This window comes from Hordeum vulgare, chromosome 2H, assembly GCF_904849725.1.
Source record: "Hordeum vulgare subsp. vulgare chromosome 2H, MorexV3_pseudomolecules_assembly, whole genome shotgun sequence".
In the NCBI taxonomy this organism is placed as follows: Eukaryota; Viridiplantae; Streptophyta; class Magnoliopsida; order Poales; family Poaceae; genus Hordeum; species Hordeum vulgare.
In genome coordinates, this window is record NC_058519.1 from 271,235,965 (window position 1) to 271,249,859 (window position 13,895).

A 13,895-nucleotide genomic window follows, 5' to 3' on the forward strand; every position below is an offset into this window, starting at 1 on the left:
AAGGGCTAGCGAGAAACCATCTGTTCATAGTGTATCATGATTGTTTTAATTGAAGTGTTGATGTTTGAAACTTATTATTATTGCTCGCTAGTTGACTATGCCATTGATACGAGTACACCATGAGACCTAAATGTTATTGCTTATGTGGTTAGCTTATGATCTTGCTGAAAATCCGAATATGAGTTAGACATAATTACAACAACAAGATCAAACAGAGTTCGTAAAAGTTTTTCTTTTGTCTCTTTCAGTTTGTCAACTTAATTTCTTGAGGACAAGCAAGGCTTTAAGCTTGGGGGAGTTGATACATCTCCATCGTATCTACTTTTCCAAACTCTTTTGCCCTTGTTTTGGACTCTAATTTGCATGATTTGAATGGGACTAACCCGGACTGACGCCGTTTTCAATAGAATTGCCATGGTGTTGTTTTTGTGCACAAATCAAAGTTCTCGGAATGACCTGGAAACTTACGAGGATTTTTTGTGGAATATCTAAAAAATACTGGCGCAAGAATAACCCGAAGACACGGAAACAGGAGCCCACAAGCGCAGGAGGCGCGCCCCCCTAGGGCACGCCTGGCACGCTTGTGAGGCCCACGTGGCTCCGCAGCTTCCAACTACACCTCTATAAAGTCTCTCTCGCCCAGGAAAAATTATGAGAGAAGAGTTCATCGCGTCTCACGATATGGAGCCCCCGCCACCACCTATTCTTCCTCGGGAGGGCAGATCTGGAGTCCGTTTTGGGCTCTGGAGAGGGCAAATCGACGCCGTCGTCATCATCAACCAACCTCCATCACCAATTCCATGATGCTCTCCATCGTTCGTGAGTAATCTCATTGTAGGCCTGCTGGACGGTGATGGGTTGGATGAGATCTATCATGTAATCAAGTTAGTTTTGATGGGGTTTGATCCCTAGTCTCCACTATGTTCTAAGATTGATGTTGCTACTACTTTGCTATGCTTAATGCTTGTCACTAGGGCCCGAGTGCCATGATTTCAGATCTGAACCTATTATGTTTTCATCAATATAAGTGTGTTCTTGATCCTATCTTGCAAGTTGTAGTCACCTACTATGTGTTATGACACGGCAACCCCGGAGTGACAATAACCGGAACCACTCCCGGAGATGACCATAGTATGAGGAGTCCATCTTTTCACTATGTGCTAATGCTTTGTTCCAGTTCTCCATTAAAAGGAGACCTTAATATCCCTTAGTTTCCATTAGGACCCTGCTCCCACGGGAGGGATGGACAATAGATGTCATGCAAGTTCTTTTCCATAAGCACGCATGAGTAAATACGGAATACATGCCTACATTACATTGACGAACAGGAGCTAGTTACATATCACCCTATGTTATAACTGTTACATGATGAATGTCATCCAACATAATTATCCATCACCGATCCAATGCCTACAAGTTTTTCCTATACTGGTCCTTGTTAAGTTACTTTGCCGCTACTGTTGTCACACTTCCTATACAAATCACTACTGCTACTGTTACCGCCGCTATTGTTCCTATCATACTACTTTGCTACTAAAACTTTGCTGCAGATACTACGTCTTTCAGGTGTGGTTGAATTGCCAACTCAACTGCTAATACTCGAGAGTTTTCTTTGGCTCCCCTTGTGTCGAACTAATAAATTTGGGTTGAATACTCTACCCTCGAAAATTGTTGCGATCCCCTATACTTGTCGGTTATCATGGCCCGCGGGGGGTCTTCCTCGATCGCTCCCCAACCGCGATGCATGGGGCTTCCCCTTGGGGGTGGGCATAGTCGTAGTTCCACAGTCATACCGCCAGTGCCGAGCATAGGGACTTCCACTTGTTCGTGGGCGGGAGCCCCCTTTCGAGGCCATGATGCGACTCTTCGTGGGCTTCCACTTGGGAGGCTCTGGGTGTATATAGCCGAGTCATTCTTATGTGAGAGTTTCACGGGTAGAACTTTCAAACGTGCTGAATGTTCGAGGCGTTCGACACCGGGTTCCCACCCTTTGTCTCCAGGAGCGCGACACTAGGCCTGGAAACATGCGTGATTGTGAAGGGGCCCTCCCACATGGGAGAGAGCCTCTGAAGGCCCTCCCTAAAGAGGAACCTCCTCAGGACAAGGTCCCCGACCTCGAGGGTATGAGGGCAAACGTGGTGGTTGTGGTAGCGCCGCAAGGCCTACTGGTATCTCGCGACATGAAGGGCGGCCCGACGCCAGGCCTCCTCGAGAAGCAGGAGGTCGGCTTCCCGTGAGTCAGCTTGATGCTCTTCATCAAACGCCAACAGTCATATTGAACCATACTTAAGCTCTGGGGGAGGATTGCCTTAGCCCCATAGACGAGGAAGAAGGGGGTCTCGCTGGTGGGCTTAGTCGCAGTGGTGCAAATGGACCACAATATGGACTGTAGCTCATCGAGCCAACCCTTTCCACATGCTCAAGCTTCCTCGTGAAGCTCCTGGTCTTGAGGCCGTTGAGAACCTCAGTGTTGGTGCGCTCAGCCTGGCCATTGTTGCGAGAGTGTGCCACAGAGGCGTAGTATAACTACGTATCAAGATTAGAGTAATATGAGTTAAAGAGACCACTTATGAATTGGGACGACGTGGTTGGGGATGCCGAATCGACATACGAGGCCCTTGATAAACCAAACGGCCAAGCCGACTAGGATGGTGCTGACGGCTTTGACCTATGTCCACTTGGTGAATTTTTTGATGGCGACGTAGAGGTAGAGATATCCGCCAGCCGCGTGGGGGACAAGGCCTAGTATGTCCAGTCCCAATACCGTGAAGGGAGAGGAGAGCGGAATTGTCTGCAACCCCTCCGCATGCTGATGGATCTGCTTGGCGTGGAACTGGCATGCCTTGCAAGACCGAACCACCTCGGTGGCGTCGCAGAGTGCCGTGGGCCAGTAGAAGCCGCTGCGGAACACCTTACCAACGAGGGTGTGCGACGAGGAGTGTTGCCCACAATCCCCTCCGTGGATGTTGGCGAGCAGCTCGCTCCCTTGCTGCTCCGAGATGCACCACATTGAGACATTGTTGGCCCACCTATGGTACAATTCCCCGTCCCACAGGCAGTAAGAAATGGTCTGCTAGATGACGCGCTCTGCTCTCTCGTCTTCCGTGGGGAGGTTGCTCAGAAGCAGGTAGTTTTTGAACTCGGCAGTCCAATCTCCTTCCTCGGGCTCCAGCGCTAGCAGCAACCAATCCCCCAACGGCGGGCCGCTGTCCGACGCGCTTGTTAGTGGTACGGGTGGCAGCTCCTCAGGCAGCGGCACGGTGCTGGTGATGGGTGGCACGACCGATGGCTTGAGGAGCCTTTCATTGAAGACGCCGGGCCACTAGGGCTCCTAGTGTTATGCTCGTTTGGCAATGTCATCGGTGTCGGTGTCAAAACCGCCAGATCTCTGGTAGGGGTCCCGAACTATGGACCTTGGATCGATGGGTTGCAAGAGAAAGGGGGAGACAATATTTTACCCAGGTCTAGGCCCTCTTGAGGAGGTAAAACCCTACATCCCACTTGATTATATTGATGTGGACCCCTAGTTTATATATGAGCTAAACCCTAGATGAGTTAACCTTTCTACATGAACGAGGACCCTTGGTTTATATAGCCATCAGGGGATCTAGGGTTACATACAACCGACCTCCAACTGATGGTGGTTGGACCGACCTTGTCTACTTTACTTGGACGCCACGCCGACCTTCGGTGCTTTCCTCCTTGAATACGAGATAACCACACAGTCTAGCCTCCAATTAGTACAACCCATTAGGTCATCCTTTATGTAGCAAACCAACTACCTAAGGACCCTTTAATACCGGACTCCCTTTGTATCCCCCGAACTAGCCTTCAATGCCGATGTGCAGGGTCTTCGCATGCTCGCACCCAGAGTGTTCGGCTAACAAGGCAAGTTCCCCTGCTTCCTCCGATCACGGAATGATGATTTAGTCCACGGATGGCTGACGATTTTCGAAGCGTCGCGGGCCCCATAACTTTTAACTCTGCATAAAGATTAATAACAATTCTCAATTTTTGCGTGCTTTAACAAAGGCAAGCACTTTTAGCTATCCTTGTCGGAACTGCTCCCTATAGCCATAGGAGGTAATGCCCTTTATAAAGAAATCAAAATCTGTTCCATGGCTCCATGCCATCCGAGTGTCACCAAGAAACACTAGGGTTCTAGTACTCCAGAGCCATGGTAGGTTCCTCCTCACGCCCCTCGGCACCCTTCCGGGGGACTGGGCCAGTTGGTCCATTTCCCTTCTCCGTTTGCGCAAACTCAAAACTCGAGGATATCTTCCCCTATCGTACCTCGCACCCACTCGTGCCGGACTGGCCTCGACCAATGGTGAAGCCTTCGTAGAAACATCCCTTCCCCTCAAAGGGGATAAAGGGTCTGCTTTGTTTTCTGCCTACAGCGAGGAGTGGGATTCCCTCTTCACCCTTTCCTAAGGGGTTTGTTGGAGTTCTATGGGTTGCAGCTCCACAATCTCACTCTTGGCTCCATCCTTCACATCTAAGGCTTTGTGGCCTTATGCAAGATGTTCCTAGGTTGCGAGCCCCACTTTGATCTATGGAGAAAGTACTTCTGTATTGTTCCCCAAACTAGAGGAACGACAATTCGAGAAGTGGGCGTAGCCGGAATATTGTGTATAGCTGCCACATGATACCCGGTGAGGACACCGAAGAAGGAGACCGACGAGTCGCCCTCGGAGTGGTTTTATATGGAGGATGTTCCCCTGCTCGAACCAGTTCGAAGAGGTATTCCCAAATACTCTGCAGCCCCTTTAAAGAAGCGCTTCAGCTAGAGGCCGAAGATCTCTTCCCAAGAGGAGAGCTCCAAAGTGAAGCGCCTATCCTCGAAGGTCAGGATACTTACTCAAAGTGGGCTGACCATCATTGACGTGATGGCCGTGGTAATTACCTAGTGCTTCCAACAGCTCCAATAGCGTACACACCCTTTGTCGCGCTAAAGTGTAATGACTGACTCTACTCTATCTAGAGGGCAGACACCGAATGATCAGAAGGCCTTGGCGGCCGTTCTAGATGATCTCTTCAAGGGGGAAAAAGAAGATTTCGCCCGCCTCACCCCAAGGATAACTATTCGGCATATAACCCCATTGAATGGGTAAGTGTGTTTATATTCACATCCTCGATATTTATGTCCATTATTGCTGATCAATAACCCCTACCCCCCTCAACAGACTTGGAGGCGTTGGATCTAGATGAGAAACTCTCCCGCACCCGAGCCCGAGGACTTCGCCCGTGACGATGACCCCGATTTCATGAAGACACAGGGATTTAGATTATCTTTGAGGATTGGGTCTTTCATCAAGAGAGTGTTGACGAGCAGAAGGTGGCCCATCTAGACGACAACCCCAGGTCCCTTCCATCTTCAGGGAGCAAGAGGAAAATGACTACCTAACGAGGGGCCGTGCCCAGGGTTCGCCGGAACACGCGCCGAACGGGTTCTCGAGCTGTACCATTGGGGGTCCCGTCAAACGAGAACAGAATCGCTGAACAAGAGGCACTCGTAGAAAAAACATCAGTTGTCCCCTCGGCAAAGGTACATAGATCAATCCTTATCCCTAATAGTAGTGACCATCTACTTAAATGTTCATGACCCCTAGTTGACAAATTCAGGAGACGTGCGCAGCCCTCCCTGTCCGAGGACGGCGTCGAGGTATTGGCTAGTCAACCAAACCAAAAATCTTCGGCTGACATAGGAGTACCGAACACGGGCCAGCTCCCTTCAGGTTGTGAAGGATTGTCGATGACTAACTTCGAATTTAAAAGCGCGACGAATCATTGGCAACGAGAGGAGTCACTGTGTCAACCTGTGTTTTCCGAGTAAGAGTTTGACGCTCTCAACTCGGCTAATGCATACCTTGGAGTTGCATGAGCTGGCCTTAAAGAAGTGGCAAGGCACACATCTGCCCATCTGCAGGTGAGTCATTGGTGTCCCTATATTCAAACAAAAGTTTGGACCCAGTAGACACCGAGCCTTAATTTGGGCGGGATGGCTAAATTAATGGTCGACTTGACATCTTGCCAATTTGCAGGCTTTAAAGCAGGAAAACAGAAAATAATCCAAAGATTTTCAACTAAGCCAAGCTGATCTACAAGCCAGCAGGGCCGAACTAGAGGATGCCAAAAAAATCACGAGAGAAGCACTCGGTAAGGGTAATTATTTGTGTTGTGCTAAATTTTGTTTGGATTCAAAAAACCAAGAATTTTGTTATAGCAGGCGAATCAATATGCCAAATGCAAAAGGATTTAGATGCAACTCGAGATTTTCAGTGGTACACTCAATCTCATCTTGAAACCGGTTATCATGTAGAAGCGATGCCACGAGGAAAATAAAAATCTCAAAGAAGATAATAAAAACCAAGCTGATGAAATTGAGAGTTTGAAATCTCAATCGGCATAGAACCACGAAGAGAATTAGAAACTGAAAGGCGGCATATTCTGTAAGCAAAACTCCGACCTGTAGTGGGTCACGGTTGTGTTGCGTTGATTGTGAAAATGTGCGCCCCTTTTTGATTAGGTCTCTTAACTGGGTGTCGTGAAGAGGAAGCCAGTTCTTTTAGGGGTTGACCTGCTGAAGGAACTTTCCGTTGTGCATGTGCGGGCTTGAAAGGCAATGTGGAGTATGGTATGAGCTTTAGGGCCAAACCAAAACCCTTCGGAAGGGATGGTCAAGTTTGGCGAGCTGTTTAAAGGAGCTCGATGCCGCTTTGAACTAGGGAAGACTTTGGCTTGACAAGAAGGAGCTCGGGAAGAGTGGGCTATCATCCAGACCCGCTTTTCCCTAGATCCCGAGCACATGACCCGGGTTGGGTTGGCAGGGCCGGATGGGAAAGAAATTCCTCATCAGCTGGTGTATGATCAAGTGATGCCTGCCGCATGCCTTTCTCAAAAGGACTGCACTTAAGGCACTTCCCTTCATGTTTTGAAAACTGTGATCATATGTAATGTTATATTTGTGCATTAAGGCACTTCCCTTCATGTTTCGCAAGAGGACTGCACTTAAGGCACTTGAGATCTGCTTTCAAGCTGCCTTTCGCAAGAGGACTGCTATAATATATCATCTCGACCAACCGCCAAGCTTGTGATCATATGTAATGTTATATTTGTGCATTAAGGCACTTCCCTTCATGTTTTCAAAACTGTCACTTTAACCGTCATTGTCTTCTATCTCCCTGTTAACAATTGGGTAGTGTTCCGTACTTTGTATCCTATGATATTAGGATTTTATTTCTGATAACTAGGAAATTCGGCCATGTGGTGCTAACAGACAAAGAGTACATGGGGGGATTATGTTATATTACGATGTGACGTAAGAAACATCTTCCGAAAAAATAGTTCCTCGACGGGTTCCTTTTTCTGGGCTGCTACATAGGCTATAATCGGTGGAGCCGTTTCTCCATGTTGTACGGACAACTGCTATATGCGACGAAAAGTGTTGATTAGATGGACATTGTTCGTAGCCGACCAAGTTGTCTCTTAAGAAACACTAGCTTTTGGCTTTACCAGTCTGAGCTACGTATATGGGCGAACTAGTCATAACAATCGCAGCGGTGCTCCCTTTACCCTCTAGCCAAATATATCAGGAACGTAGACAGTAAGCACACGAGCTTTGCCACACAACATTGCATGGATCTTAAGTCCAATTGATGCATATAATGGCGGGAATCAATGTTGAGTCAAGGTGTATATATAAACAAGTAGGTGTGAAGAATACATTGAGCGGCTTCTTGATGAAGCCCCCGGGTGTAATTTGATCATTCCATTTAGCACATGCGTTCTCATAAATGCTCGAAGTAGTTCAGTTAAGCCGAACACATCCTCAGACCGTCTAATAAGCCCTATAAAATAGAAATAATTTTTTTTGGAAAAAGAAAAAGGCAACAATGGAAAGAAGGTAACAACGTTGGTCTAGCCATAGAAACACCAAAGACGAGCTGCATTCCATGTGTTCGGCTTGAGGCAGTTGTCGTCGTAGTTGCGCAAGCGATAAGCTCCTCCTATTAAGACTTCATCGATTATAAAAGGGATCTCCAACGTTAGGTGAAGTTTATGCTTGTCCTTCTCTCAGAGGCGTAGGACGAGTTCGCCCATGTTTTATGCCTTGGCCCGAACTTCCCTACTCTGAAAGCGTCGAGCTAGCTGTTGATAGAAAGCAGATCGAGCCCGAGCTATGTCGCACTTGCCTACAAATGCGTCTAAGTCATCTTGCCGATCCAACTCAGCCTCTTTTTCATCATACATATGCACCCGAGGTGCATCGTGGATAATGTCGGATGAGAGGACCGCTTCAGCCCATTACAGCATGAAAAATGGTGTGTACCCTATGAAACGAATCAAGGTGGTACACAAGCCCCATAGTACGAAGTCGAGCTCCTCCACCCATTGGGAGTAGTATTATTGAAGAGAGCAGACCAGCAGAGGTTTAATACCGCTCATAATGAGCCCATTGGCTCTTTAGACTTGTCCATTGGTCTGCGGGTGGTATACAAAGGCATAGTCGAGCTTGATGCCTAATTTTGCGCACCATCTTTTACCTCCTGGGTAGTGAAATTGGATTCGTTGTGTGTTATTATGCTATGCGGGACAACATAATAGTGTACGACACCAGAAATGAATTCGATTACTGGCCCAGCTTTGGTGGTGCTAATATGCTTTGCTACAATCCATTTGGTAAACTTGTCAACCATGACTAGCAGGTGCTTCTTTTTCTTGGTCCCCCTATTGAGTGGGTCCACCATATCAAGACACCAGACCGCAAAGGTCCACGTGATCGGGATTGTCCGAAGAGCTGTTGGGGCATGTGGCTTTGATTTGCAGAGAGTTAACACCCCACGCAACACTGAACGAGCGCGTGGGTGTCCTCTCGGGCTGTCAACCAGAATAAACCAGCTCGAAAAGCCTTGCTGACCAGGGCCCAAGCTGCTGCATGGTGACCGAAGATACCAGCATGTACTTCGGCTAGAAGCTGCCTTCCCTCCTCTTCGGATATACATCGTTGGAGGACACCTGTGGTGCTCTTTTTATATAACTCGCCCTTGTGGACCTTTTAAGCCTTTGATCAGTGGACGATACGTCTTTCCTCGGTCTGGTCCTTAGGGTGTTCCTTGCACAATAGAGAAGCAAGGAATGGTTCCGTCCATGGCACGATTACTGTCTTGATCTCGTGGGCCGATGGCGTTTCTTCAATTGAAGTTCCGCCGATGATTTGATCATCCTGCTCGACTGTAGGTGGTATAACCTGCTCTACACCATCGGTTCCTATGCTACCCCCTTCATCTTACCATACTACGGATGGCTTGAATAGCCGTTCTAGGAATATGTTGCTGGGGACGGGGTCGCATTGTTCTCCTAAGCGGGCATGAATGTCCGTGGCTTGGTTATTTTCTCTTCAGGCGTGGTGGAACTCCAGCCCCTTAAATCGTGTTGATATCTTGAGGACAGCATTTCAATATGCTGCCTTCTTCGGATATTTTGCATCAAACTCACCGTTGATTTGTACCTTGAGCCATTGTATGCCCATTGAGGCTGCCATCCGGAGACCGTGTAGTAGCGCCTCGTATTGTGGTGCATTATTCGAGTCGGCATACATGATCTGTAGCACGTACCGAAGATTATCCGCAGTAGGGGATGTGAGAATCTCTCCAGCCCCCAGACCGCCGAGTGTTTTGGACCCGTCAAAATAGATGGTCCAATGAGCATAAGTGCTCAACTCTCTGGGGAGTTTGGCCTCATTCCATGCAACCATGAAGTCTTCCAAGAATTGAGATTTGATAGCTCGTCGTCGCTTGTACGTAATCTCAAATGGCAAGTGCTCGATGGCCCATTTGGCAATTCGGCAGGTGGCGTACGCCCTTATTGTTAATGATGTCACTCGGTGGTACTTCCGAAGTCACAGTGATCGCACATTCCTGGAAATAGTGACTAAGTTTGTGTGGTGCCATAAACAATGTGTAGGCAATCTTTGGGTAGTGCGGGTATCTGGTTTTGCATGGGGTGATCACCTCATATACGTAATAGACCGGCCTTTGTATCTATAGTTCTTGACCTTTAGCTTCTCGTTCAACGACGAGGAACATGCTGACCAGTTGATTAGTGCCTGAGATGTATAGGAGCATCGGCTCCTTTGTGTAGGGTGGGGCTAGGATGGGGTTTCTGGCTAGTATCGCCTTGATTTACTCCAGAGCCGTCGTGGCGTGATACGTCTCCAATGTATCTATAATTTTTGATTGTTCCATGCTATTATATTATATGTTTTGGATGTTTTATGTGTATGCCGTTTTATATTATTCTTGGGACTAACCTATTAACCTAGGGCCTAGTGCCAGTTTCTGTTTTTTCCACATTTTTGAATATTGCAGATAAGGAATATTAAATGGAGTCTACACTAAATAAAATCTCCGAAAAGATTTTTCTTGGAGCAGAAGACATGCAACAAACTTGGAGTAGGGGCAAGGCAGTTGCCGGGAGGCCATAAGCCTGCAGGGCGCACCCTGGGGGAGTGGACGCGCCCCTTGTTTGTGGGCCCCCTGCAGGTCTCCTAACCTTAATTCTTGGCCTATAAATTTCCAAATATTCCAGTATCGCCAAAAAGAGGAACAAAAATACTTTTACGCCGCCGGGAGCCTCTGTTCCCGAGAGATCCAATCTGGGAGCCTTTTCCGGTAATCTGTCGGAGAGAGAATTGATCACGGAGGGCATGTACATCAACTCCATTGCCCCTTCGATGATGTGTGAGTAGTTCACCACAGACCTACGGGTCCATAGCTACTAGCTAGATGGCTTCTTCTCTCTCTTTCATATTCAATACCATGTTCTTCATGATCTTCATGGAGATCTATTCAATGTAATACTCTTTTGCGGTGTGTTTGTCGAGATCCGATGAATTGTGAGTTTATGTTCAGATTATCCATGAATATTATTTGAGTCTCTTCTGAATTCTTATATGCATGCTTTCATATCTTCACAAGTCTCTTGTAATTATTTGTTTCGTTTGGCCAACTAGATTGGTAATTCTTGCAATGGGAGAAGTGCTTAGTTTTGGGTTCAATCGTGCAGTGTCCTCAACCAGTGACAGTAGGGGTAGCGAGGCATGTATTGTATTTTTGCCATCAAGGATAAAAAGATGGGATTTTCATAAAATTGCTTAAGTTTATCCCTCTACATCTTGTCATCTTAATTAATGCTTTACTTTGTTCTTGATAAACTCAATAGTTTAGATGCACGCAATAGTCGGTCGATGTGTGGAGTAATAGTAGTGGATGCAGAATCATTTCGGTCTACTTGATATGGACATGATGCCTGTATGCATAATCATTGCCTTGGTTATCTTCATAATTATTTGCTTTTCTATCAATTGCTCGACAGTAATTTTTTCACCCACCGTATTATTTTCATCTATGAGAGAAGCCTATAGTGAAACCTATGGCCCCCGGGTCTATTTTCCTTATTTTGTTTTCAGATCTATGAACCAAAAATACTTTGTTGCGATTTATTTACTTTAGTTTTACTTTCAGATCTATCAATATTTTATATCTATCACTATCAGATCTCATCCTTGCAAATAACTCTGAAGGGATTGATAACACCTTTATAGCGCTGGGTGCAAGTGTTTGATTCTTTGTGTAGGTACTACTATTGGAGCCTTGCTTGTTCCTCCTACTAGATTCATACCTTGGTTCTCAACAAACTGAGGGAAATACTTATCTACTTTGCTGCATCACCCTTTCCTCTTCAAGGGAAAACCAACGCAAGCTCAAGAGGTAGCATGACCTCATCATTCCATTTGAAGTTCGTAGTTTTCTTCACCAACCTATAGAGCGGGAGGGCCTTCTCACCGAGGCGAGATATAAATCGGCTTAAGGCTGCCACATAGCCTGCCAACATTTGGACATGTTATAGCTCTGTTCGGATGGCTAGTTGTGACAATGAACGTATTATTGCCTAATTGGCCTCAATTCCTCTTTTTGACACTATAAATCCGAGGAGTTTGCCGGTTCGTACTGCAAAGACACACTTATCCGGATTAAGCCGTATATCGTATGCCCGTAGATTGGTGAATGTTTCCCTGAGGTCGTCTATCAGTTGACTGACGTGTCTGGTCTTAACAACCACATCATCCACGTATGCCTCCATAGATTTGCTGGTCTGCTTCCCCAAGCATGTCTCGATCATGCACTGGTAAGTTGCGCCCGCATTTTTTAACCCGGACAACATTGTGTTAAAGCAGAATGGCCAGTAGGGTGTTATAAAGGCGGTATCGGCCTTATCGGATTCCTTCGCTTTGATCTGATGGTATCTGGAGTAGGCTTCAAGGAAACACAAGGAGTCACATTCGGCTGTTGCATCGATAATTTGGTCTTCTTTGGCACCATGACCAGGTTTGCCAACCAATCGACATGTTTAATGTCTCTGAAGAACCCGGTTCTAGGAGCTGGGAAAGTTCTTCACCCATATCTTGATGCTTTGGTTCTGAAAATAGACGCATGGCCTATTTAACAGGCTTGAAGCCTGCAATTATGTTCAGGTTGTATTTCGCCAGCTCCCTAGGGATTCATGGCATGTCTCAGGGATGCGAGGAAAATATGTCCCAATTTTCGCGCAAGAAGGCCCATAATGCTTTGTCGATTGCGGGCTCCAGTTGTGCTTTCATTGATGTGGTCTTATTAGGATCCATTGGGTGCACCTGGAAGTTGATGATCTCGTATGCATATTTGAAGGATGTGGACATGGGCAGCTTGCCGGGGATCACATCATCTTTGTCCACCCCGACACATAGTGTTGTGAGTTACTCTAAGGCGAGGGTCTCAGCTAGTACCTCCAGGGTTAGGGATTCTGTTTTCTTTTCATCTCGGAGGGCTCTGTTGGGGTCACTGATCACTATGATCATGCCGTTTGGTCGTGGCATTTTGAGCTTCATGTACCCATAGTGCGGTATGGCTTGGAAACTTGTGATGGCTTCGCGTCCTAACATGGCGTGGTAACCACTGTGAAACGGGATGATATGAAAGAGGATCTCTTTGGATTGGTAGTTCTCGGGTGTACCGAATACTACGACGAGCGTTACTCGTCCGATGCAGTGGGTCTCTATCCCGGGGACAATACCCTAGAAGGTAGTTGTGCTTTGCTTGATTCTAGATCGATCGAACTTTATTTTTTTCAGTGTCCAGGTAGAAGAGGTTGAGGAAGAAACCCCCACCCATTAACACCTTGTTGAGTCTGAAGCCATCGACTACGGGGTTCGGGACTAAGGTGGCAGTTGTCCGTCCTGTGCTAGCCATCGGCTTGTTGCCCTAGTCGAAACTGATGGGTTTGTTCGACCATGGATTTTCCGTTACTACATGGTGGATTTGATGGAGCTTCCGAAAGGCTCTCTTTCTCTGATTCTTTGAGGTAAATGTCTCATAGATCGTCAAGTTCTCTATTTTGTTATCCAGTGACGCTCCTGACCGGCCCTCCGTCGGAGTTGCCTTGAGGATGCTTTCCCCGATTTTTGCGACCTGTCTCACGACCCAGCATGCTCGAAGGCTATGTATGGAGCTTGATTCAGCCGGGGGCAGGGTGTTTGGGGCATGGCTTGTACAGTAGTATGTCGAGGACTGAGCTGGCCGTCGTTCGTGTTCTCTTCGTTGAGTGCCCGGACGTAACTCGCCCCGTGAGTGGGGGTTTGTGTCTTGTCCGGATTTGTTTGGTTTCCATAGAAAGTATGGGATAATTTCACATTTGATGTAGTTGCCAAGTGCTTTCTATGGTGCAGTATTTGAGAACCAGGATTGATAGCTCGGCGATGGTTTGAATCCGGCGACGGCAGAGGGCATTGAGCATGCCCCATCACGGCAATGATGCTGGAAGACGCTAATAAGCTCTTGTTCGCTACGGCCCTTAGT